This window comes from Molossus molossus, unplaced genomic scaffold (genome assembly GCF_014108415.1).
Source record: "Molossus molossus isolate mMolMol1 unplaced genomic scaffold, mMolMol1.p scaffold_m16_p_21, whole genome shotgun sequence".
NCBI lineage: Eukaryota > Metazoa > Chordata > Mammalia > Chiroptera > Molossidae > Molossus > Molossus molossus.
In genome coordinates this window covers 34,823,604-34,829,193 of record NW_023425357.1, presented here as the reverse complement: position 1 = coordinate 34,829,193, position 5,590 = coordinate 34,823,604, and the positions used below count along the sequence as shown (strand labels likewise).

Genomic DNA, 5,590 nt, shown 5'->3' with positions numbered 1-5,590 from the left:
AGCCTGACCATTCTTTATTGCTAGTAGGGGAACCCTACCCTACCCAGCTGAAACACAAAGGGAAATTTATTGTCTTATGTAACAGGCAAGTTCAAGGGCCCTGCTGGTTCCAGGGTCTCAAATGGTGTTTCTCTGTCTACATTTAAGCATCCTTCCATGTTCTGGCTCCATCTTAAGGTTAGTTTTCTACTACTGACAGGGAAACATATTGATGGCCACAGATAATCACAGTTTTAAATCCCGAAAAGAAGGGAGACCTTGAACTCCAAATCTTTATTTATGAAATTGTATTGGCCTTTATAGGACTGGATGCCATCCCAGAACTAACCACTGTGCCCAGGGGAAGGGAGTTCTCTAAATGTCCAGTTTGGGATTAGTTTTGGGAAGGAGCGATTGTGATAGATCAGCTCACTAGGCATACATGGAGTGTGGAAGGAAAAAGAGGATGTTGTAACCAGAAGGGAGACTTGAATGCTGGGCAGGCAAAAACAAGTCTATTTTGTGATATAAAGAGTTTAGCACAGTTCTTGGAACATGGTAAGAACTCAGTAGTCTTAGACATGATTATTATTAAAGTGTAGGGTCATCATCATTATATTTTATAACATATTATAAGAATTTTGTATTCTTACTGCCTGGTGTTTCTATTTTAAGCAATCCAGCAGTACAAGAGTTGAAATTTATCTTTTGTGTTTACTGAGTATTTTTTTCTTTATCTTTTGCCTCAGTTTTATTAGTTTATGAAAATGTGTTTTTTAAAATTCCTTTTTCTAAATGTATTTATGATCATTTTGATTTTTCAAATGGCTAACTGGTGCAGACTTGATTAGTTTAAGAGAGGTTTTCCTTGTCTTATGCTTTCCACAAGTGATGGCTCTATGTGTCAGTCCTGGATACCTACATGGTTGTTATTCCTCTTGTCATTGTCATATTTCATTTAACTGCAAATTAAAAAGAACTAAACAAAATTACAGCAATTTCTAGTTTATATTCAGGAAATAGAACTCTCCACAGGAACCTTTGCATGGTACAAATATGTTAGAAAACCATTTTCCATTGTGCTTTGAAAGCCTGTAAGGAGGCCACAGTGAAGCACAGTTTACTTCTGTTGGATGAAGCCCAGAGAGACTGTGGTGTGCAGCCTGTAGGAAATCTCCCATCTGAAGAGTTAATTTTCTTTCAGATCCGTGTTAGGGGGTGCTGCGATTAAAACAAGACACTTTTAAGATTGGTAGGGGAACACTTACAACAGTTGACTATGAAAGAAAACCCAGGAGCCCAGATTCAGCCCTGGGAGCTACTTTTGTTTGAGCCTCAGACCTCTTTTTTTTTTAAATAAAGAAAAAAGAATCTCTTCATTTAGCCTCTACCTTTCCCTCCCCCCACCACGGTACATGTCCTTTCACATCTTTATTCTAAACAAATTTATGAAAATATATACAACTGATTAATTTTTACAAATATAAGTTTATGCTACACATTGCTTTCTAACTTGCTTTTTAGAATAAATTCAATAGTATATATGGATGCCTTTCCATGATAATCCATTTAGATCTGCATAATACTCTTTTAAATTGCTGCATAATATTGTTACATAATATGCAAGTACTTTAATTCTTCCTCTATCGACTGCCATTCAGGTTGTTTCTAGTTTCTCTGCTGTTACAAAGTGCTGTATTAAACATTTTTTTTTTTTGTTATTTTTAAAATTTAATTAATTAATTTATTTTTGTTACAGATGTTTCTCCTTTTTTCCCCACTGATACCCCCCTCCCCGCGCTGTCCCCAGCTTTGTTGTCCATATCCATTGTTTATGCATACATGCATATAAATTGTGTGGTTTATCTCTCTCCCCCAACCCCCTCTTCTGGGGATTGTCAGTCTGTACCCCACTTCCACGTCTCTGGAACTACCCTGTTCCTCAGACTGTTATGTTCATTATATTCCACAAATAAGTGAGATCATGTGGTATTTGTTTCGCTTAGGATAATACTCTCTAGGTCCCTCCATGTCGTCTCAAAGGATAAGAGATCTTTCTTTCTTACAGCTGCATAGTACTCCATTGTGTATATGTACCACAGCTTTTTTTTTATCCATTTGGCTACTGATGGACACTTGGGCTGTTTCCAGATCTTAGCTATTGTAAATAGTGCTGCTATGAACATGGGGGTACATATATTCTTTCTGATTGGTGTTTCAGGCTTCTTAGGGTATATTCCTAGAAGTGGGATCACTGGGTCAAATGGCAGTTTAATTTTTAATTTTTTGAGATAACACCATATTGTTTTCCATAGTGGCTGCACCAGTCTGCATTCCCACCAGCAGTGTACTAGAGTCCCCTTTTCTCCACAACCATGCCAACACTTGTTTGAAGATTTGTTGATAGCAGCCATTCTGACAGGTGTGAGGTGATACCTCATTGTTGTTTTAATTTGCATCTCTCTGATGATTAGTGATTTTGAGCATTTCTTCATATGTCTCTTAGCCATTTGTATGTCCTATTTGAAGAGGTGTCTATTTAGTTCCTCTGCCCATTTTTTAATTGGGTTCTTTGTCTTCCTCCTCATTTTGGCTGCCTCCAGGTTTGTACTCGAAGCTTTTTGAATCCTCACCTGAGGATATTTTTCTATTTATCTTCAGATAGAGTGGGAGAGAGAGAGAGAAACATTGATGTGAAAGAGACACATCAACTGGCTGCCTCTCACACAACCCCGACCGGGGCCTGGGATGAGCTGCAACTGAGGTACATGCCCTTGATCGGAATCAAACCCAAGACTCATTGGTCTGCCGGCTGACACTAACCGCTGAGCAAAACCGGCCTGGGCTGTAGTTGAAGTTTTAAGGCAACTAGAAAAATTATGGAGGAGGAATTTAAAGCATGTTGGATCAATCTGAAGTTGGTATAATTTTTTAAGACTAGAACAAGGCTTGTCAACAGTAAACTGGAATGTTTTACTTTCTCAAGAACAGCAAAGGGCAAAAGTCTTTAAAAAATCAGTACACTGCTCACATAATATAAGAAATTTTCTTCTTTTTGACATGGAAGTTAGAAGAGAAGTAAGAGTTAACCTGGGTTTATGGTAGTGCTTATCACTGACATCCTCTCAAGTGGCTGCCACCTGCATGTCCAAACAGGGCTGGGGACAAACTGCAATCGAGGTACGTGCCCTTAGCGGGAACCGAACCTGGGTCTCTCTGGACCGCAGGCTGATGCTCTAACCGCTGAGCCAAACTGGCCAGGGCAACACTGCAGTGTTTTTCATAGTGGCTGTACCAGTCTGCATTCCCACCAGCAGTGTACTAGAGTCCCCTTTTCTCCACAACCACTCCAACACTTGTTTGATGATTTGTTGATGGCAGCCATTCTGACAGGTGTGAGGTGATACCTCATTGTTGTTTTAATTTGCATCTCTCTGATGATTAGTGATGTTGAGCATTTCTTCATATGTCTCTTAGCCATTTGTATATCCTGTTTGGAGAGGTGTCTGTTTAGTTCCTCTGCCAATTTTTTAATGGGATTCTTTGTCTTCCTTTTGTTGAGTTGTATGAGCACTCTATATATAATGGAAATTAACCCCTTATCTGATGTGTCATTGGCAGTTATGCTCTCCCATAGAGTGGGTTGCCTTTCCATTTTGGTGGTTGTTTCTTTTGCTATGCAGAAGCTTTTGAGTTTGATGTATTCCCATATGTTCATTTTCTCCTTTGTTTCTGTTGCCTTAGGTGATGTATCAGTGAAAATTCTGCGTATGATGTCTGAAATTTTGTTGCCTACAGTTTCTTCTAGGATTTTTATGGATTCATGAGTCACTTTTAAGTCTTTTATCCATTTTGAGTTTATTCTTGTGTATGGTGTAAGTTGATGGTCTAGTTTCGTTTGCATGTAGCTGTCCAATTTTCTCAACACCATTTATTAAAGAGGCTGTCTTTACTCCACTGTATGCTCTTGCCTCCTTTGTCAAATATTAATTGAGCATATTGCCTTGGGTCCATTTCTGGGTTCTCTATTCTGTTCCATTGATCTATGTGCCTGTTCTTGTGCCAGTACCAGGCTGTTTTGATTACAGTGGCTTTGTAGTGTAACCTGAAATCTGGTAATGTGATTCCTCCAAATTTGTTCTTCTTTTTCAAGGTTGGTGTGGCTATTCAGGGTCTCTTTTGGTTCCATATGAACTTTTGAAGTACTTGTACTAATTCTGTGAAGTATGTTGTTGGTATTTTGATGGGGATTGCATTGAATCTAAAAAATATGGACTGCTTCACGAATTTGCACAGGGACCATGCTAATCTTCTCTGTATTGTTCCAATTTTAGTATATGTGCTGCCGAAGAAAGCACTGAGCCTCAGATCTTTATTTTGAATTTACCTCTTCCTTCAATTACTCAGGCTTTCAACTTTAATAAAAAAGAATTCAGTAAATTAATGTAATAAACAACTATTTTCATCTCTTTAATGTTTTAAAATGTCTTGAAGGCCACTTTTCACTTTTGTGTTTTGTTTCCATTCTGATTCTTTTCAGAGCCACTCTTCCCCCCCCCCCTTTTATTGATTTTAGAGAGAGGAAGGGGGAAGGAGAGAGAGATAAAAACACTGATGAGAGAGAACATTGATTGGTCGCCTCCTGCATGGCCCCCCACTGGGGATTGGGCCCTCAACCTGGGAATCTTTGACATTTGCCCTGACCAGGAATCAAACCAGCAACCTCTTGGTGCATGGGTTGATGCTTAACCACTGAGCCACACCAGCTGGGCTCAAGGCCATTCTTAATGGTTGGGTAAAACAAGACATTTTTTCTTCTTAATTTTACCTGACTTTTAGATGCAGATTGATAAATGTACCATCAAAACTCACACAAGGTTTGGAGACAGATGAAACTTTTCATCTTTTTAAGGAGAGATATTTTTTCTTTCTTTTTTTTTTTTTTATCCTTACCCGAGGACATTTTTCCATTTTTTGCTTAGGTAGAGTAGGAGGGGGAGAGAGGAACAGAGAGAGAGAGAAACATCGACGTGAAGGGACACATCGAGTGGCTGCCACCCGCACGACTGACCAGAGCCGGGGACAAACTGCAACCGAGGTACATGCCCTCAGCGGGAACCGAACCCGGGTCTCTCCGGACCGCAGGCCGATGCTCTAACCGCTGAGCCAAACCGGCCAGGGCTATTTTTTCTTTCTTATTTATTTTCTTCAAGATAGTAAATCAAAGAAACATGTACAATTAATTTGAAAAACTGGAGTAATATTAAATAACTGCTGTTAGAAGGAAAAATAATTAACCACAATCCTAATCTCAAGCAAAGCACTTAGTTTAGTTTTTACATACCTTCAAGTTTTGGGCACATGCACACATCTTTAGTTGAAGTTATTTTTATTTATTAATTTATTTTTGTTACAGATGTTTTTCTTTTTTCCCCCACTGACATCCTCCTCCCGATTCCTCCCCCCAACAGCATTGTTGTCTATGTCCATTGGTATTGCTTAATGAGAGGTATGGTGCTAGCTGAGACCAGATGCTGCTTGTTTGAAAGAATTTAGGAAAACCTGATGCAGGATCCAAGACAGGCCAATCCTATGGTTAAGCAACTGGGAA

The 5,590-nt window shown here is 39.2% G+C and overlaps 1 pseudogene; it reads right to left on the bottom strand.

Moving 5' to 3' along the window:
- Positions 1 to 4,243: 4,243 nt before the first annotated feature.
- Positions 4,244 to 4,337, bottom strand: LOC118639632 (annotated as a pseudogene).
- Between the last annotated feature and the right edge of the window lie 1,253 nt (positions 4,338 to 5,590).